The sequence below is a fragment of the Nicotiana sylvestris genome, chromosome 6, assembly GCF_000393655.2.
Source record: "Nicotiana sylvestris chromosome 6, ASM39365v2, whole genome shotgun sequence".
Taxonomy (NCBI): Eukaryota; Viridiplantae; Streptophyta; class Magnoliopsida; order Solanales; family Solanaceae; genus Nicotiana; species Nicotiana sylvestris.
This window is the reverse complement of record NC_091062.1, coordinates 132466713-132489132: the sequence shown is the minus strand read 5'-3', so window position 1 is coordinate 132489132 and position 22420 is coordinate 132466713. Positions and strand designations below refer to the sequence as shown.

Genomic DNA, 22420 nt, shown 5'->3' with positions numbered 1-22420 from the left:
TACATATGAATAGGTAGACCCTGGATCAAATAATACCGAAGCATCTCTACCGCAGACGAAAATAATACATGTGATCACAGCATCTGAGGCTACTACATCTGGTCTGGCCGAAAAAGCATAAAATCTCGCTAGAGCACCGGCCGGCTGGCCTCCGCCTGATTAAACAGTAGCTGGCTGACCTCCCCCTGCCTGGATTCCACCTCTAGGATGGCCTCTACCAGCCTTCCCTCTGCTTCTGGGCGACCGAACAACCGGTGCTGTAATCATGGACCACTAGCATTGCTGCATTGCCTTGCCCCGAAGCCTAGGGCAGAATCTCCTCACGTGACAGAGATCTCCACAGTCGAAACAACCACTCGGTGCGATGATCTGCTACCCTGAAGTCTGACCCTAATGGCCTGAAGACCCACTGGATGAACCCTGGATGGCTGGTGGGCGGTAAGAACTCTCTGGTATGGCACTAAAATAGGGTCGTGCCGGAGCACCCCGAGTCGTGGCACCTCTAAACTCTTCAGAGAAATGGGTCCTCTTGTCCTACTGTATTTTCTCTCTACCCCTCTAACGGTAGCCCTCAATCCTTCGAACGATCTCCACTATCAGCTAATAAGAAGACTTTATCTCAACCTTCCAGGCCATATTAGCCCTAATACCTGAGTGCAATCCAACAACAAACCTCCGCACTCTCTCTGCGTTAGTAGGAAGTATCATAAGTGCATGGCGAGACAACTCAAAAAATCTCGCCTCATAATCTGTCACACACATCTGTCCCTGCTCAAGCTGCTCAAACTGATAGAGCAATTCTTCCCTATCAGAGGGTGGAATATACCTATACAATAAAAGCTGCGTAAATTGGCCCCAAGTCATGGGAGGAGAACCCACTGGGCTGATGAAAAGATAAGACTGCCACCACCTACGGGCCCTACCCTCCAACTGGAAAGTAGTGAAATCCACCCCATGAGACTTCAATATCCTCATGTTATGCAGTCTGTCCCTACACCGATCAATGAAGTCCTGGGGATCCTCATGCTACTCGCCTCCGAAGACATAAGGGTGTAGCCTAGTCCATCTGTCCAATAGATTCTGCAGCTTGTCGTCCGCAACTGGTCTAGGCTCAGGTGCAGCAGTTGTAACTGGTTTAGCTCCGCCCACGGGTAGTGCACCCGGGGTCTTATATATGGCAGTTGCATGCCTTGGAGCCTGTGCAGTAGGGGTCTGTGCTCCCCCTCCCACCTGAGATGTGGCTGGGTCTGCTGGAAATAGACCAGCCTGAGTCATAGTATCCATGAACTACAGCATACGACCCATGACCTCCTGAAAGCCCGATGCTGACGTGAAATCTACCGGGGCTGGCTGTGCTATAGGCATATCGCCCTGCTCTTTGATGATGGGATCCTCCACTGGATCCGCTAGTGATGCAATTGGGATATCTCTAGGATGCCCTCATCCCCTACCTCGGGTTGGTGCCCTTCCCCGACATCTACCTCAGTCTCTAGCAATGGGTGGAGCAGCTCCTCCCAGGTCGGGAACACCCGTTGTACGCGTCCTCACCATCTGTGAGGGAATGAGAGAAAGGAACTTAGTATACCATCAACTGCACGATAAGAGATTAATTAAGAGTAGTTTCCTAACACCCTATAGCCTCTCGAGGATAAGTACGGACGTCTCTGCACCGATCCGCAAGACTCTACTAGGTTTGCCCAAAACATGTGAGTCTTATGTGCACCTAGTGTTCTGTTACCATGGTGTCACTGCCCAACTCCATGTCAGGCCATGATGGCATCTAGCACCGTTATAAGACAAGGCAATAGTGAACAACCTAGTGATTTCCCATTTTTAACGAGTTTTAATATAGAACTTTTTCCATAATTATTAAGATTTAATACGAAACCGATTTAAGTTAATAAATGAAGGCAGTTAGAAACATTTATAACCATACGAACATAATGCAAAATCAATAGTCTACTAATGTGTGTCAAGATCTAGTGTCACAAGTATGTGGGAAACTAGTAGTATATACAAAAGATATATATCCTACTGCTTGAAATAGAATAGACAGCAACAAAACAAAGAGATACTCTGTTGAACAGCTCGGAAGCGGGTAGCTCACCATGAAATCTTGAACCAGGATCAAGTATGTGCACTGGAGGGGTAACCAGATGTACCTGCCTCAGATCATGTACAATTAAGTACAGAGCTGTAGTATGAGTATATAAACAACATGTACCCAGTAAGCATCCAGTCTAACCTCGAAGAAGTAGTAATGAAGGGTCGACTTTGACACTTACTATGGGCTAACAATAATATATTAAAAATATTATACTAAGCATGGATTTCATGAATATTACTGAAAACTCAATAACAAGAAATACTAAATTCTTCTTTCACAAATATTAATTCCAAGCTCAGTTTTATCATGTAACAACTTACATTTCAAGATATTTAAGCAATATCATTCTAGAGAGTTCCAAAGAATTTTCATCTGCAAATTGTGCCGAGGTCGTACGGCTCGATCCAACATAATATTTAAATTGTGCACTGCCGAGGGTCGAACGACACGAACTATAGATGCATCTATCTGCTACCTAGGCGTTCGACCTGCTCCACAAATAGCAAATATTTTAAAAGAAAACACAAATTTTCTTATTTGCAGTCAAGTATTCCATTCAATCTTCAAGTATGTATTCCATTAAATCTTCAAGTAAATTCATCTCATCGCTACTCGAATTAGCATCAAATCCCTTGCTATGGTAAATATCGATAGCTAATCCCATGCCCGTTTTGATGGTTGGCGAATCATTAGATCATGTTCATTTTGTGTAATCGCTTAATTATATGTTTGATTTAACCATGAATTATTTCTATGATCGCAAGATGATTTAGCTTATTAATGCGATTAGTTTCTGTTTAGTTAAGAGTTTTGTTTGCTCATAGTTGTTTAATGTAACAATTAGTTTGTATGTGATATGTTAAGTTTAATTTGTTAGTTCGGATAATACATTTGTTTGGTTTTAGTTATTAAGTTCTGATTTCTCCTATTGATTAATAGTTCAAATTGTTAAGTCTGGTTAGGTCATATTTTAATTTTTGATTTGTTTTGAGCAAGTAGATTGGTGTTGTTGGTTTAAATATGAAGTTTAGCTAAATCAATGATGGAATAACATACTTTAGTAGCCTACTTTCACTAGTAGGGTGGCTGAAAGGACTCTTTTTCTTCCCTGCTTCCTCTATAATAGGTTTTCAAGTTGTCTTTGCACCTTTCGAGCAGTCCTTGAGCAGTGTTTTGGTACACAAAGTCAGTCATTTTGGACAGACTTTTGGTGAACCAAAATCTGTCCAAAATGTGGCCTTCTTTGCCTACTTAAGGGATGCCCTGATACCAACTTTTCACGACCCAAATCCCCGAACCCGGTCGTGATGGCGCCTCTCGTGAAGACAAGGCCAGCCCGACCAAAACTGATCACCTCTTTTAAATAGTTAACCATCATAACAGTAGTAACATATAATATAATGCTCATAAATTGCGAAATTCAACGATAATAACAGCAGGAACCATCCCGATATAGCCCAAATCGGGGTGTCACAAGTTATGAGCTACTACAAAATCTGCTATAGGTCTACAAAGTATGGAATCCGATACAACAGTCTGAAGAAAACATAAATGATAGAGGATAAGAGAGACAAGGGATTGCGGACGTCAACAGCTACCTCGTAACTCCAAATCACTATCTAGCCTGGAAGGAATCAGCGCTCAGGTGCGGACTCTGCTATACCTGAATCTGCACACATGGTGCAGGGAGTAATGTGAGTACTCCGACTCAGTAAGTAATAATTACAAATAATGGATGAAAGTATGAAAACACGTAAAGGAACAAAGCAATTCCATATCAAGCGGTAAAATCACTTAAAGCAGTAAATCAGTGAAGAAATCAAATGATATTCCTTTTTAAAACAAGAAAAACAGGTAATTTAAATGGTAATTAACAAGTAGAAATCCGCCCCTTGGGAAAAGTATCAATCGCTTAGCATAGTATCAGCCCCTCGGGCTACCTCACAATCACTCAGCATAATGGTCAGCCATTGTTACCTGACCAACTTTCATCAAACAGTGTCATTGTTACCACTATTTCAAATCACTCAGCATAATGGTCAGCCATTTTTACCTGACCAACTTTCATCAAACAGTGTCATTGTTACCACTGTTTCAAATCACATGGGTACCCGCGCTCACTGTGGGTATGCAGACTCCGGAGGGGCCCCTTACGGCCCAAGCGCTATATCAATCCACCTCGTGGCATCATCACTCAGCATATCCTCACATCACTCAAGCCACCGCATGGCATAAATAGTATCTTAGGCCCCTGGCCTCATATCACTCAGCATATCCTTACATATGGCCCTCGGCCTCACTCAGTCCAGAAATCATCATAAGCCCATTGGGCATTAGTAAAACAGTAGTCCTCAGCCCAAAACATGATGTAGAAATATCATTTTAGTTTCAAAACTGAGTAAAAGTGGCTGAGTTTGTAAAACAGTAGATATCAACAGGACTGAGTTCAAATAATAAGTCAAGTAGTGAGGAAACAGTGATAAAAATCCCCGAAGGGTTCAAATAGTTGGCACGAAGCCCAAATATGGCATTCAGCCCAAATCATGATGGTAACAAATGAATTTCAGTCAAATATTCAGAAAAGTCATCAATCGGGATGGACGAAGTCACAATCCCCAGTAGTGAAAAACCCCACGCTCGTCATCCAGCGCGTATCTTGCCTCAATATAGCACTACGATGTGCAATCCAGGGTTTCAAACCCTCAGGACATCATTTACAACCATTACTCACCTCGAACTGGCTAATTCTCTAGCTCACGATGCCTTTGCCCCTTGAATTGGCCTCCACGCGCATCGAGTCTATCCAAAATCAGAACGAATACGTCACAATATTCTAAGGGAACAAAGCCCAAGCAAAAACATTCGAAAAATATCAAAAATCTCGAAATTAGCAAAACCCGAGCCCCGGGCCCACATCTCGGAATCGGGTAAAATTTATATTTTCAGAATCCTCATACCCTCATGAGTCTAACCATACCAAAATTATCCAATTCCGATACAATTTGGTTCTTCAAATCATCAGTTTACATTTTTGAAAGGTTCCACAATTTTCTTCCCAAATTCCATCTCAAATCACGAATTAAATGATGAATTCAGTGATAGATTCATGTACTCTAATCAAATCTGAGTTAGAATCACTTACCCCGACCAATTTCTTGAAAAACCTTCAAAAAATCGCTAAAATCCGAGCTCTCTAGGTCAAAATATCAAATAAAACCCAAAACCTCGTATTTATAGAGTACCCCTCGGATTCCGACACCGCTGACCGCACAAAAATGACCGCGGTCCACGCAAACCCAGCGGGGTCCGCGCAAAAATGACTGCGGCCGCGTAGGTCTTGCTCTGTAGGGGCAGGCTTTAGTATTTTGGCCATAACTTTCGCTACAGATGTCCAAATTGTAATATCTTTACCTTTCTGGAAACTAGACACAAAGGGCTACAACTTTTGATTCTGAATCACCTCAAAATTTCTTGTGGATCAAAGGATATGAGCTTCCGAAGTAGGATCAGCAACCTGCAGTCTTCACGACCGCGGCCGCGGCCACTTTGACTCAGCCAGCACAAGGCCAGCGCGGCCAGTGCGTAAAGGGGCGCGGTCCGCGCCAAAACTGCTGCTCCCTCCATTTTTCTAAGTTCCGGGGTGTCCGTACTCGCTCAAAACTCACCTGAAACACACCCGAGGCCCCCGAGACCTCAACCAAAAGCACCAACGCATCCTAAACATTATTCAACCTCATTCCAATCATCAAAACACCTCGACTAACACCAAAATCATCAAATCACATCGAATTCATGCCTATGAATCTCAAGAACTTCCAAATTCCATTTTTGATCAAAAAACCCAACCAAACCACGTTCGAATGACCTCAAGTTTTGCAGACAAGTCCAAAATGACATAACGAAGCTACAGAAACTCTCGGAATTCTATTCCGACCCTTGGATCAAAATCTCACCTATCAACCGGAATTCGCCAAAATACTAACTTCGCCAATTCAAGCCTAATTCTACACCATACCTCCAAAACCACTTCTGATCACTCTCCTAAGTCACAAATCACCTCCCGAAGCTAACCGAACCATCGGAACTCACATCCGAACCTTCTAATACATAAGTCAACATCCAGTTGACTTTTCCAGCTTAAGCCTTCTTAAAAGAGACTAAGTGTCTCATTTCTTACCAAATCCTCTCCGAACTCAAACTAATCATCTCGATCCCATAAAACACGGATAGCGAAGCATAAAGAAGCTTAAATGGGGGAAATGGAGCGGTAACTCATGAGTCAACTGGCCGGGTCATCACATCCTCCCCATCTTAAACAAACGTTCGTCCTCGAACGAGTCAAGAGACATACCCGAAGCCTCAAACAGATGAGGGTATATGTTCCGTATCTCCCACTCGGTCTCCCAGGTAGCCTCCTCCACGGGCCGACCTCTCCACTGCACCTTCACTAAAGCTATATCCGTTGATCTCAACTTCCGAACCTGGCGACCCAAAATAGCTACTGGCCCCACCTCAAAGGTCAAATCGTCATCCAACTGAACCGTGCTGAAGTCCAAAACATGAGACGGATCCCCAATATACTTTCGGAGCATAGAAACATGAAATACCGGATGCACACTCGACAGGCTGGGTCATAAAGCAAGCTCATAAGCCACCTCCCCAATCCTCTGAAGCACCTCAAAAGGCCCAATGAACCGAGGACTCAACTTGCCTTTCTTCCCAAATCTCATAACACCCTTCATGGGCGAAACCTTCAGCAAAACCTTCTCACCGACCATGTAGGACGCATCTCGAACCTTCCAGTCCGCATAACTCTTCTGACGTGACTGCGCTGTACGAAGCCTCTCCTGAATCACCTTCACCTTCTCTAAGGCATCCTGAACCAAATTTGTCCCCAATAGTCTAGCCTCGCCGGGCTCGAACCAACCAACCGGAGATCTACACTGCCTCCCGTACAAAGCCTCATATGGAGCCATCTGAATACTCGACTGGTAGCTATTGTTGTAAGCAAACTCTGCAAGTGGTAGAAACGTATCCCATGAACCTCCAAATTCAATAACACAAGCACGCAACATGTCTTCCAATATTTGAATAGTACGCTCGGACTGTCCGTCCGTCTGAGGATGAAACGTTGTGCTCAACTTTACCTGAGTGCCCAACTCTCTCTGCACGGCTCTCCAAAACTGTGAAGTAAACTGAGTACCTCTATCTGAGATGATGGAAACAGGAACGCCATGCAACCGAAAAATCTCCCGGATATAAATCCCTGCCAACAGCTCTGAAGAATAGGTAGTACACACAGGAATGAAGTGCGCAGACTTGGTCAGCCGATCCACAATCACCCAAATAACATTGAACTTCTTCAAAGTCCGAGGAAGTCCAACTACAAAGTCCATCGTGATTCTCTCCCACTTCCACTCGGGAATAACCATCTGCTGCACTAAGCCACCCGGTCTCTGATGCTCATACTTCACCTGCTGGCAGTTGAGACACCGAGCTACAAATCCCACAATATCTTTCTTCATTCTTCTCCACCAATAGTGCTGCCTCAAATCCTGATACATCTTCGCGGCACCCGGATGAATGGAATACCGCGAGCTATGGGCCTCCTCCAGAATCAGCTCTCTAAGCCCATCCACATTGGGCACACAAATTCGGCCCTGCATCCTCAACACAACATCATCACCGATGGTCACATCCCTGGCATCATCATGCTGGACTCTGTCCCTAAAGACAAGCAAATGTGGATCATCATACTGGCGCTCTCTGATGCGATCATATAAAGAAGACCGAGAAACTACACAAACCAATAACCGCCTGGGCTCCGAAATATCCAACCTCACGAACCGATTGGCCAAGGCCTGAACATCAACTGCAAGAGGTCTCTCCCCAACTGGAATATATGCCAAACTCCCCATACTCACTGCCTTTCGGCTCAAAGCATCGGCCACCACATTGGCCTTTCCCGGATGGTACAATATAGTGATATCATAATCCTTAAGCAACTCCAACCATCTCCGCTGCCTCAAATTAAGATCCTTTTGCTTGCACAAATGCTGAAGACTGTGATGATTAGTGAACACCTCACAAGATACGCCATACAAGTGAGGCCTCCAAATCTTCAATGAATGAACTATGGCAGCCAACTCTAAATCATGAACAGGGTAGTTCTTCTCATGGGGCTTCAACTGTCGAGAAGCATAAGCAATAACTCTACCCTCCTGCATCAACACACAACCAATCCCAACTCTTGAAGCATCGCAATACACAGTATATGAACCTGAAGCTGATGGCAAAACCAACATTGGAGCTGTGGTCAAGGGTGTCTTGAGCTTCTGAAAGCTCTCCTTATACTCGTCCGACCATACGAATGGAGCACCCTTCTTAGTCAACTTGGTCAAGGGCGATGCAATGGAGGAAAATCCCTGAACAAACCGGCGATAATAGCCTGCTAACCCAAGAAAGTTACGAATCTCTGTGGCTGAGGATGGTCTGGGCCTACTTTGAACCGCCTCTATCTTCTTCAGATCAACCTATATACCCTCGCTGGACACCACGTGCCCCAAGAAAGCCATTGAACTGAGCCAAAACTCACACTTGGAGAATTTTGCATAAATCTTCCCTTCCCTCAGTCTCTATAACACAACTCTCAAATGCTCCGCGTGCTCCTCCTGACTACGCGAGTACACCAGGATATCATCAATGAATATAATAACGAACGAATCCAGATAAGGCCAAAATACATTGTTCATAAAATGCATGAATGTTGCTGGGGCATTGGTTAGCCCGAAGGACACAACAAGAAACTCATAATGACCATATCTGGTCCTGAAAGCAGTCTTAAGAACATCTGAATTCCCTGATCTTCAACTGGTGATAACCCGAACGGAGATCAATCTTGGAGAACACCCTCGCTCCTTGAAGCTGATCAAATAAATCATCAATGCGAGGCAAAGGATACTTGTTCTTAATTTTTACTTTGTTCAATTGCCTATAATCAATGCACATTCTCATCGTGCCATCCTTCTTCTTCACAAACAAAATCGGTGCACCCCAAAGGGATACACTAGGCCTAATGAACCCCTTATCTAGGAGTTCTTAAAGTTGTTCTTTCAATTCCTTCAACTCTGCTGGTGCCATACGATATAGCAAAATAGAAATGGGCTGAGTGCCCGGCACCAGGTCAATACCAAAATCAATATCCCTGTCCGGTGGAATGCCCGGCAGGTCTGCAGGAAAAACATCGGGAAAATCCCTCACAACTGGGACAGAATCAATACTAGGAGTCTCAGCTCCAACATCCCTCACAAATGCTAGATATGAAAGGCAAACCTTCCCAACCATACGTTGGGCCTTCAAGAAAGAGATCACTCTACTAAGGATATAATCAGTCACACCACGCCACTCGATCCGCGGTACACCCGGCATAGCCAAAGTGACTGTCTTAGCATGACAGCCTAGAATAGCACGACACGGAGATAGCCAATCCATGCCCAAAATGACATCAAAATCCACCATGCTCAATAGCAATAGATCCACTCGGGTCTCCAGACCCCCAATAGTCACCACACATGACCGGTACACACGGTCTACAACAACAGTATCGCCCACTGGGGTAGATACATGAATAGGTAAAGCAAGAAACTCACAGGCCGTACCCAAATAACGAGCAAAGTATGATGACACATAAGAAAAGGTGGAACCGGGATCAAATAATACGGAGGCATCTCTATGGCAGACTGGATCAATATAGCTCTTAACTGTGCAATCAACTTAATTAATAGCAAACTCCCCAACTTGGATCAAAGCCATATAACAAAATGCACTCAATAAATCATAACGCACATACTCTATTGTTGTTGTAATACCATAGTGAGATTGAACTCACTCCTTCATAAGCTTGTGGAAACACAAATCATCTGGAATTTTAACTCTTCTGCAATTCTTTCATTCACTCACATAATAGTTAAGCCCACTCTCTAGGCAGCACAATTTAGATTTCAACGCATATTCTTCACTTATAAATGAGATCTTCTAATAGACAACATAAGGATCACACCACCTTAGAACACTCCGCGAGAGATAAACCACTTGTTTTGCCTCCAATTAACATTTTGTATACCTTCCACTGTCATACACATTACACAGTCACTTAATCTTCCTGAGTCTAAACTCATACCGTAACATGAAATTTACTTCGCTCCAAATAGGAGACATGAAAAGATTATTCACGCGCCCATAACTCGGGGCTACACATCCAATTACAATGGAAATCAAACACTTAATGGTTCATCTATCATCCAACAGACCTTCCTCGCCACTTCCGCGTCATATAGATACATCTCGCAGTACTAACATACTCATCACGTAGCTATCCAGCCGTCATTCAAACCAATAGGGGCAATACCGAACATATAAGTTCAAAACACTTGCTCACACAATCAACACCTCGGTGCTCAAGCCATAGACAAAGATCTGACCTCAAGTCCTCCAGACCGGCCCAACATCAACTCATAGAGATCACATCTCGCCCCTCGATCGGGGAATCACAAGCCGTTGATGCACATCTGATACTGAGCGCTCATACGCGCATACGAACACGTGGAAGGAATTTCAAGAGTTACTTTTCAAGCTAAATCAAGGACGCACGATAAGAATTCAAGAATGTGAAATTTTTCCTAAAGGTTCTGCAGCCTCTCGAGGATAAATACAGACGTCTCCGTATCGATCTGCAAGACTATACTAAACCTGCTCATGACTCGTGAGACCTAAGTAACCTAGGCTCTGATACCAACTTGTCACGACCCAAATCCACGAACCCGGTCGTGATAGCGCCTCTCGTGTAGACAAGGCCAGCCCGACCAAAACTGAACACCTCTTTTAAATAGTTAACCATCATAACAGTAGTAACATATAATATAATGCTCATAAATTGCGGAATTCAACGATAATAACAGCAGGAACCATCCCGACACAGCCCAAACCAGGGTGTCACAAGTTATGAGCTACTACAGAATCTGCTATAGGTCTACAAAGTATGGAATCCGATACAACAGTCTGAAGAAAACATAAATGATAGAGGATAAGAGAGACAAGGGGCTACGGACGTCAACAGCTACCTCGTAACTCCAAATCACTATCTAGCCTGGAAGGAATCAGCGCTCAGGTGCGGACTCTGCTATACCTGAATCTGCACACATGGTGCAGGGAGTAATGTGAGTACTCCGAGTACAAATAATGGATGAAAGTATGAAAACACGTAAAGGCACAAAGCAATTCCATATCAAACGGTAAAATCACTTAAAGCAGTAAATCAGTGAAGAAATCAAATGATATTCCTTTTTAAAACAAGTAAAACAGGTAATTTAACAGGTAATTAACAAGTAGAAATCCGCCCCTCGGGCACAGTATCAATCGCTCAGCATAGTATCAGCCCCTCGGGCTCACTCTCAGTACAGTATCAGCCCCTCGAGCTACCTCACAATCACTCAGCATAATGGTCAGCCATTGTTACCTGACCAACTTTCATCAAACAGTGTCATTGTTACCACTGTTTCAAATCACTCAGCATAATGGTCAGCCATTGTTACCTGACCAACTTTCATCAAACAGTGTCATTATTACCACTGTTTCAAATCACTCAGCATAATGGTCAGCCATTGTTACGTGACAAACTTTCATCAAACAATGTCATTGTTACCACTGTTTCAAATCACATAGGTACCCGCGCTCACCATGGGTGTGCAGACTCCGGAGGGGCCCCTTACGGCCCAAGCGCTATATCAAGCCACCTCGTGGCATCATCACTCAGCATATCCTCACATCACTCAAGCCACCGCATGGCAAAAATAGTATCTTAGGCCCCCGGCCTCATATCACTCAGCATATCCTCACATATGGCCCTCGGCCTCACTCAGTCCAGAAATCATCATAAGCCTCTTGGGCATTAGTAAAACAGTAGTCCTCAGCCCAAAATATGATGTAGAAATATCATTTTAGTTTCAAAACTGAGTAAAGTGGCTGAGTTTGTAAAACAGTAGATATCAACAGGACTGAGTTCAAATAATAAGTCAAGTAGTGAGGAAACAGTGATAAAAATCCCCAAAGGGTTCAAATAGTTGGCACGAAGCCCAAATATGGCAATCAGCCCAAATCATGATGGTAACAAATGAATTTCAGTCAAATATTCAGTAAAGTCATCAATCGGGATGGACCAAGTCACAATCTCCAGTAGTGAAAAACCCCACACTCGTCATTCAGCGCGTATCTTGCCTCAATTTAGCACTACGATGTGCAATCTGGGGTTTCAAAACCTCAGGACATCATTTACAACCATTACTCACCTCGAACTGGCTAATTCTCTAGCTCACAATGCCTTTGCCCCTTGAATTGGCCTCCACGCGCGTCGAATCTATCCAAAATCAGAACGAATACGTCACAATATGCTAAGGGAACAAAGCCCAAGCAAAAACATTCGAGAAATATCAAAAATCTCAAAATTAGCAAAACCCGAGCCTCAGGCCCACGTCTCGGAATCGGGTAAAATTTACATTTTCAGAATCCTCATACCCTCACGAGTCTAACCATACCAAAATTATCCAATTCCGATACAATTTAGTCCTTCAAATCATCATTTTACATTCTTGAAAGGTTCCACAATTTTCTTCCCAAATTCCATCTCAAATCACGAATTAAATGATGAATTCAGTGATAGATTCATGTACTCTAACCAAATCTGAGTTAGAATCACTTATCCCGACCAATTTCTTGAAAAACCTTCGAAAAATCGCCAAAATCCGAGTTCTCTAGGCCAAAATATCAAATAAAACCCAAAACCTCGTATTTATAGAGTACCCCTCGGATTCCGACACCGCTGACCGCATAAAAATGACCGCGGTCCGCGCAAAACCAGCGGGGTCTGCGCAAAAATAACCACGGCCGCGCAGGTCTTGCTCTGCAGGGACAGCCTTTAGTAATTTGTCCATAACTTTCGCTATAGATGTCCAAATTGCGATATTTTTACCTTTCTGCAAACTAGACACGAAGGGCTACAACTTTCGTTTTTGAATCACCTCAAAATTCCTTGTGGATCAAAAGACATGAGCTTCCGAAGTAGGATAAGCAACCTGCAGTCTTCACGACCGCAGCCGCGACCACTTTGACGCGGCCAGCACTAGGCCAGTGCGCCCAGCGCGAAAAGGAGCGAGGTTTTCACCAAAACTGCTGCTCCCTCCATTTTTCTAAGTTCCGGGGTGTCCGTACTCGCTCAAAACTCACCCGAAACACACTCGAGGCCCCCGGGACCTCAACCAAAAGTACCAACGCATCCTAAACATTATTCAACCTCGTTCCAATCATCAAAACACCTCGACTAACACCAAAATCATCAAATCACATCGAATTCAAGCCTATGAATCTCAAGAACTTCCAAATTCCATTTTTGATCAAAAACCCAACCAAACCACGTCCGAATGACCTCAAATTTTGCAGACAAGTCCAAAATGACATAACGAAGCTGCAGAAACTCTCAGAATTCCATTTTGACCCTCGGATCAAAATCTCACCTATCAACCGGAATTCGCATACTAACTTCGTCAATTCAAGCCTAATTCTACATCGTACCTCCAAAACCACTTCCGATCACTCTCCTAAGTCACAAATCACCTCCCGAAGCTAACCGAACCATCGGAACTCATATCCGAACCCTCTAAAACATAAGTCAACATCCGATTGACTTTTCCAACTTAAGCCTTCTTAAAAGAGACTAAGTGTCTCATTTCTTACCAAATCCTCTCCGAACTCGAACTAATTATCTCGATCCCATAAAACACGGATAACGAAGCGTAAAGAAGCTGAAAAGGGGGAAATGGAGTGGTAACTCATGAGACGACTGGCCGGGTCGTCACAACTTTACACACACACTCTATCACACATTTGCTGAACAATTTTTGCACCCTAAGAAATACAACTTTGAGAGTAAAAAAATCAGCAACTGAAGCATCCTTTAGTAAGCTGAAATTGAGAGCTTTCTAAGTGAACTTTAGAGTGCAAACTTTTAGAATAGTATAAGTCTTTTTTAGAGCTTGGTTATGGGCTTCTTCTCTAAGGTTTTCGGGCTGTTTAAACATGAATTTGCGTTGTTTTCTATTGTATTTATTGTTGTTTTTTCCTGCCGAGCTCTATTTTTTCATTGCTATATTTATTTTCTACAATTTAGGTATTTCTTAAATTTTTCAATGCGGATTTTTATATCCAATGGATGAGGATATGGGTCTTTTTCACCTCCAATGATATGCTTGATGTGCTTTACTGTTATAAATGAATGTTTAACATGTTACTCATGTAGTCATATTTAAGCATGTACATCTGTAATATTTGGTTAATCTTTCATTTTTCTTTACATATGTAGCTCAAACAACATTATATTAAGTTTATCTAGTTAAGGAAAAGAAACATTTTTTTCCAGAATTATTATGTAAAGTTTAGTTTCCCTTTGCCTTGGTTTTATTTATTTTTGGTGTTCGTCATTTTAACTTCTCTCTTAGTGCTAAAAAATAACTAATAGTAATACTTCTCTTCTTGGTTAAGTTGATATGAAGTTGGGGAATAGTATGTGATGAGTGTGCGAAAGAGAGGAGAGAACCAATGAAAGAATTTCTTAATTGTGTCATTGCTATTTTGAACTTTTGTTTGGTTGAGCTTGATGCATATGTTTTTCTCAGTTACATGTCTAGGAGTCCATGTTCATTAATGCATTATTTTTAGCTACATGTCATAGTTGGGTTTACATTAGTTTTTAGAATACTTTAGGTCACCATCACCTTTGGTTTGAATTTGTTGGCCACATCTTTTTAACATCAAGGCTACTAAAAAATTTGAATTTGTCAAGTTTAAAATAATAAACAAGTTTTGACTCAGTCTTTTAAACACTAGGCTTCTTTATTAAAAAATAGTTTTATCAAATGAATTAATTTGACTGCTAGGCAACTAGTAGGCGCGCGTCGACTTTTTCATTCACAGACTCACTTGTGTAGCATGATGTTTAATATTTAATAAATTAGCTCAATTATATCATACCATATCCAATAGCTTTAATTAATTGCTAATTAATTCTTTGCTAAAATTGCGGACTCATTTGCGTAACACGATAGTTGATATTTAATTAATTTTTCTGAATGTAGTAATTTTTCCAAAACTAATAATTCTTGTCATAATTGTGGATTCGCTTGTGTAGCGTTGTTATGATAAAATTAATAAATTTCATCTCGATCACGCATTCGTTTGCGTAGTGTGGCTATGACATCTTATTATTTAAAATATTCTTTAATTTTTCTAATAATCAAGAAATAAAAGTGGGTAGGTAAAATATTAAAATTCAATAAAATACAGTTTTCCCAAAATTAATTCAAACCATTTCTAGTCAATAAACGCGACGTCCAACAACCACAGGACTCGGGAAATGCCTTACACCTTCTCCTCGGTCAACAGAATTCATTACTCGGACTTTGTATTTGCATACCAAATAATCATAGAGTCAAACCTTCCTTTGACTAGGGATTCAAATAAAATGTGACTTTGAACAATGAAAAATCAATTCCAAGTGGCGACTTTGTAAATAAAATAATCCTTACTCAAGTTTGTCGCTTTAATTGAATAAACTCTTTAACCTACAACAATCCATAACATACAATATATATATATATATATATCTTTTTGGGGTAAAAAGGTGTGTGACAGCTCTGGCGAATCCACTGGGGACTAACCAGAAGTCGGGCTTGTACATGTTGACTTTTATTTGGCTTTATTAGTTTTGTATATAGTGTGATTTAGTTGGGCCTAATGTGCTACTTGTATACTTTTTACCGCTTTGATATTGTCAAACTGTATATTATAAACTGTGTTCTCATGCAACCCCTTTGAGTCTTCTTGAATTAAAATTGGGCATTTTCTTAACATAGCCCGCTATCTTTGAGATAGCCGAGGTACTTGCCACTCGGTGAATGATTTTAGTCACACATTCTTTATGTCGGGAGCACCACCAGCTAAGCTAGAAAGCAATACTACTGGTACGTTGATCCTCCTCGGCTCTAATTATCAGCTCGAGTAAGCCAGTCTAGATACCTTTTCCACTAGGATTTAAACCTAGAAAAACAAACCTCCTGCCGGATATCCCTAGTGGGTTCGCTTTATTTGCATCATGTGCATTTGACTTAGTAGGGCTCAACACAGGGGTCGGGTTCTATTTAGGACAACCACCTTGTTGAGACCATTATGTTAATGTTATGTGCTACATGTTACATTATTTGGGAGGCTTGCATGTCGACCGGCTTTAGAAAAGATCAGATGAATGATCAAAGAAAAAAATATAAAAAAATGCATTCACCTGATTTCAGTACAAATGTCCTTCATTCTAGAAAAACTGATGTGGTCTAGTGCGTATGGGTTTTAAAGATTTTCATAAAAAATAGTCGGGTTTGGCCCATATTTTTCAAAAAAAAATACGGAGAAGAAGAAGCATAAAAATTACGCATCTCCATGAAAATTTTAGAAAAAATAAAATAGTTATTTTTGGTCACCTTTTACTGTTTTGCCCTCGTATCCAGCCATTTTTTTACTAAGACAGCCTTAAAATCTTCCTCGAAAGTTCTAAAGGGCCATTTTTGTAAAAATAATTACTTTGTCCATTTTTTTTCTTTTTACCATTTTGCCCTTATACAAAAACAACAACAACAAACCTAGTTCGATCCCATAAATGGGGTCTGGGGAAGTAGTATGTACGTAGACCTTACCCTTACCTCATAGAGATAGAGAGGTTATTTCTGATAGACCCTCGGCTAAGGAACAATGAAGATAAAGAAACCAAGTAGCAAAGAATATTAGGAATAATGTAACGTGGTAATGGGCATGAATGTTAAAACATGCATAATAAAGAACCATAAAAAGAAAATTACAAAAATAGTCCTACTACTACTAGTTGACCTAGGAGGAACATACTACTAGCTGTCAACCTACAATCCTAATCCTCGACCTCCACACCTTCCTATCGTAGGTCATATCCTCGGTAAGCTTAAGCAATGACATATACTACCTAATTACCTCTCCTCGATACTTCTTAAGCCTACCCCTTCTCTTCCTCAGATCCACCATGAACTACCTCTCTACCTCCTCACCGGAGCATCAATGTCTCTGCTCTTCACACGCCCGAACCATCAAAGCCTCGATTCTTACAACTTGTCCTCCACAGATGCAACTCCTACCTTGTCCCTAATAACTTCATTCCTAATTCTGTCTTTCCTAGTATGCCCACACGGCTACTTCATCTTTTGGACATGGGACTTCTTGACAGGCCAGCACTCAACTCTATACAACATAGTCGGTCTAACCACCACTTTATAGAACTTACTCTTAAGTCCAGGTGGCACATTCTTATCATACAAAATCCTTGAGGCGAGCCTCCATCTCATCCACCCTGTTCCAATATGATGAGTAACATCTTCATTAATCTCCCTGTTGCCTTGAATAATAGACCAAAGTTACTTGAAACTATCTCTCTTAGGGATGGCCTAAGTACCAGTCCTCACATTCACTTCTTCTTCATGCATCCCATCACTGAACTTGCACTCCAAGTACTCGGTTTTTGACCTACTCAACTTGAAACCTTTAGACTCCAGCTTTTGTCTCCAAACTTCCAACTTAGCATTAACTATGCCTTCTGTCTCGTCAATCAGGACTATGTCATTAGCAAATAGCATACACCATGGCACCTCCCCTTGTATGTGATATGTCAGCACATCTAACACTAAGGTAAACAAAAACGGGCTAAGAGTTGATCCCTGATGTAAGTCCATCTCTACTAAGAAATGATCTGAGTCTCCTCTCGTAGTCCTCACCCGAGTTTTTGCACCCTCGTATATGTCTTTAATCACCCTAGTGTACGCCACCGAGACACTGCTAGCCTTCATACATCTCCATAGGACCTCTCGCGGGACTTTATCATAAGCCTTCTCTAGGTCGATAAATACCAAATGCAAGTCATTCTTCCTCTCCCGATACTGCTCCACCAATCTCCTTAAAAGGTGAATGGCTTCTGTAGTAGATCTTCCTGGCATAAATCCGAACTGGTTCTCGGAAATAGTAATACTATGTCGCACCCTTATCTCCACCAGCCTCTCCCAAACTTTCATAGCATGACTTAGCAGCTTGATACCCCTATAGTTGTTACAGCCCTTGATATCACCTTTGTTTTTATACAATGGGATCATCAAACTCCGTCGCCAATATTCGGGCATCTTTTTTCATCCTGAAAATGACATTAAACAAAACAAGTAAGCCACTCCAAGCCTGCCCGACCCACTTCCTTCCAATATTCCACTGGGATCTCATCTGGCCTAGTAGCCTTACCCCTGCTCATCTTTCTCATTACCCGCTCCACCTCTACACTCATAATATGCCTACAAAACCAAATATTTCTGACTCCCTGAATTCTCCAACTCACCTAGCACAATGTTTCTATCCCCTCCCTCGTTCAAGAGACTATGGAAGTACTCCTGCCATCTACGCCTGATACACGCCTCTTCCACCAGAACCTTACTATCTTCATCTTTGATGCATCGTTGTTGGTCCAGGTCCCGAGCCTTCCTCTCCTTAATCTTGGCTAACTTGAACAGCTTCTTGTCGCCTCTTTTGCCCCCAAGATCCTCGTACAATCACTCAAAAGCTGCAGTCTTAGCCGCCATGATTGCCAATTTTGCCTCTTTCCTTGCCTTCTTGTAACACTCCCTACATGTCCTTTTCTCCTCCTCGTATGTGCTTTCCACTAGCTTCAGATATGCCACTTTCTTAGCTTCCACTTTTCCTTGGACCTCCTCATTCCACCACCGGTCACCTTTGTGGTCTCCCGAATAAACCTTCATTACCCCTAGCACCTCTCTAGCAGTCTCCCTAATGCAGTTCGTTGTCGTGGTCCACATGCAACTCGCATCCCCACTACTCCTCCAGACCCCCATTGTCACGACCCTAAACCCGGACCCGGTCGTGATGGCACCTCTCGTGAAGACAAGGCCAGCCGACACACTCCCAATTCATTTTTAAGCAATTAAATAATAGAACTAAGCCTTAATCATGATAATAAATCCCCAAAATAAGGTAAATGATGCAGTTTGCGGAAAAAGACATAACCCGAAATCGGGGTGTCACCAGTCATGAGAATCTATAATAATACTACAAGTCTGAAAGAGCCTACTACACTATTACATAACTAAAATAGAAGGAAATAAGATAGAGGGAGAAGCACTGGGCTGCGAATCGCCGGGCAGCTACCTAGTGGATCTCCGAAATCTGCTGGACAGCTCTCAACCCTCGCAAGCAAGACATGATATGCTTGAATCTGCACACGGGGTGTAGGGAGTAAAGTGAGTACTCCAACTCAGTGAGTAATAATAATAAATGCAGACTGAGTAATAAGAAATCACGTAAAGGCACATCAACAAACTATAAAGAAGCAATAAAAGCCAGTAAAAACAATAAAATAGTGAAAAATAGGTAAAGTCACTTTAGTTCAGTTAAAACTTCTTTGGAATGCCCTTTTAACAGTTAAGCAAGTAAATTATAGGCAATTAGGAAAGATAAACACATCAAGAATAGCCCCTGGGCACAATACCAACAGAATCAGCCCCTCGGGCAACACATGGAACAATATCAGCCCCTCGAGCTATATCTCCCATCACAATGGGTACCCGCGCTCACTAGGGGTGTGTAGACTCAAATAGGGGCCCCTTATGGCCCAAGCGCAATATCAAGCCATCTCGTGGCATAATCACATAGGCTCTCGGCCTCATATCAACAAGTCACCTCGTGGCGTACAAATCTCAGGCCCTCGACCTCAAAATCATAATCAGTGTTTCCTCACAACATAGGCCCTCGGCCTTACTCAGTTAGTATCTCATAAGCCACTCGGCAATAGTAAAACACGATGCTCAGCCCAAAATATCATTTCAAATATCGTTTTAAGTGTTAAAGCAGAGTAAACATGGCTGAGTTATGAAAACAGTAGATTATAGCATGACTGAGTGCAAGTATAAAGTCAAAACAGTGAGGAAATATAAATAAAAATCCCCTAAGGGTTCAAATAGTTCGCACGAGGCCCAAGTATGTCATCCAGCCCAAAACATGATGATAGCAAATAGTTTTCAGTTAAATACGCGGTAAAACAATCATTCTGGATGGACTAAGTCACAATCCCCAAAAGTGTACGACCCCACGCTCGTCATCTAGCATGTGCGCCACCTCAATATAGCACAACGATGTGCAATCCAGGGTTTCATAACCTCGGGACAATATTTAAAATCATTACTCACCTCTACCCGGTCCAAATCTCTACCTTGCGATGCCCTTGCCCCTTGAATCGGCCTCTGGATGCTCCAAACCTAACAAAAATCAGTGCATAACCATCAAAATATGCTAAGGGAACAAAGTCCACTCGAAAGAAATTACAACATAAATCCCGAAATTGGCCAAACCCGACCTCCGGGCCCATGTCTCAGATTCTGGTAAAAATTACATCAATGGACTTCTTATCACTCCCCAAGTTCATTCATACCAAGAGCATTAAAATCCAACCACAAACGGCCCCTCAAATCCCAAATTCTAGGTCTCCAATTACAAGCCCTAGTTTCTTCAATATTAGGCTTAATTCCATGATTAATTAGGTAGAGTTCACATTAGAATCGAGTATTAAGTCCATAAATCTTACCTCCAAGTGTTCCCCTTGAATCCCTCTTAAATCCTCTTCAAAAAGCTCCAAAATACTCAAAATTGGTGGAAGTTAACCCCAAAATCGCGGACAAGATGACTATTTAAACATTCTACCCAGGCCTCCACACCTTCTTCCCGAATGCGGTCAACGCCTCGCATTCGCAAAGCACAATTAACTTTGACCAAATTTTCCTCTTACGCAAACGTAGCCAATCCTTGCAAACGCGGTGACTCCTCAACTACACCTTCGCGAACGCGCTCCCCTTCTTGCGAATGCGATGAACAACTCCACCTGAACCCCAGCTGCTCAACTTCCTCTACGCGAACGCGGCACAACCTCACGAACGTGATGCACAACGAACCCATCCCTTCGAAAATGCGGAGCCTCGCGTACGTGAAGGCTAAATCCTTAGCCTTAACAGTTAACCCTTCGAGAACATGAGGGCCTACTCGCGAACACGATGGTCATTTCTCTGCAACACTGAACAACAGTTTTCTGCATTTTTCCAAAACATGAAATGGTCCGATTGACCACCCGAAACTCACCCGAGGCCCCCGGGACCTCAACCAAACATGCCAACATATCCCATAACATCATTCAAACTTATTCCAACCTTCAGAACGCTCAAAACAACATCAAAACACCAAATTCGCATCGGATTCAAGCCTAAGAATTCCAAAATCTTTTAAATTACGCTTTTGATCAAAAACCCAACCAAACTACGTCCGAATGACCTGAAATTTTGCGCACACATCCCAAATGACACAATAGAACTGCTACAACTCCCCAAATTCCATTCCGACCCCTATATCAAAATCTCATCTATCAACCAGAAAATGCCAAAAATTCAATTTCGCCAATTCAAGCCTAAATCTACTCCGAACATCCAAAACACATTCCGATCACACTCCTAAGTCCCAAATCACCTTTTGAAGCTATCCGAACCATCGGAACTCACATTAGAACCCTCTAACACATAAGTCAACATCCGGTTGACCTATCCAACTTAAGCTTCCTCAAAAGAGACTAAGCGTCTCAAACCTTCTCAAAACCTTTCCGAACCTGAGCCAACCAACCCAATCACACATAGAACCAATAAATAAAGCAATAAGAAGCAAAAATGGGGAAAACAGAGCGATAACTCATGAGATAACTGGCCGGGTCGTCACACCCATCACCAACAACTTCTCCCCCAACTCCTGAGCATTAACCTGAGTCAAGGCTCCCCACTTAATCTTAGGATGGTCATACTGCTCTCTTCTTCCTTGTTCTCCTGACCTCCAGGTCCATTACCAAGAGCCTATGTTGCATCGACAGATACTCACTCGGTACAACCTTGCAATCAGTGCAAAGCCCCTATCACCCCTCCTAAGGAGAGATAATCAATCTGATTCCTGGCTACCTTACTACGGAAGGTCATCAAGTGTTCCTCCCTCTTGTGGAAACATGAATTAGCTAATACTAAGTCAAAAGCTTTAGCAAAATTCAAAAAAAAAGTACCACCTTCGTTCCTAACTCTGAAACCAGACCGACCATGCACGTCGTTATAACCCGTAGCA

At 42.4% G+C, this 22420-nt stretch overlaps 1 pseudogene; it reads right to left on the bottom strand.

Moving 5' to 3' along the window:
• Window positions 1–1026: 1026 nt before the first annotated feature.
• Window positions 1027–18396, bottom strand: LOC138871292 (uncharacterized; annotated as a pseudogene).
• Between the last annotated feature and the right edge of the window lie 4024 nt (window positions 18397–22420).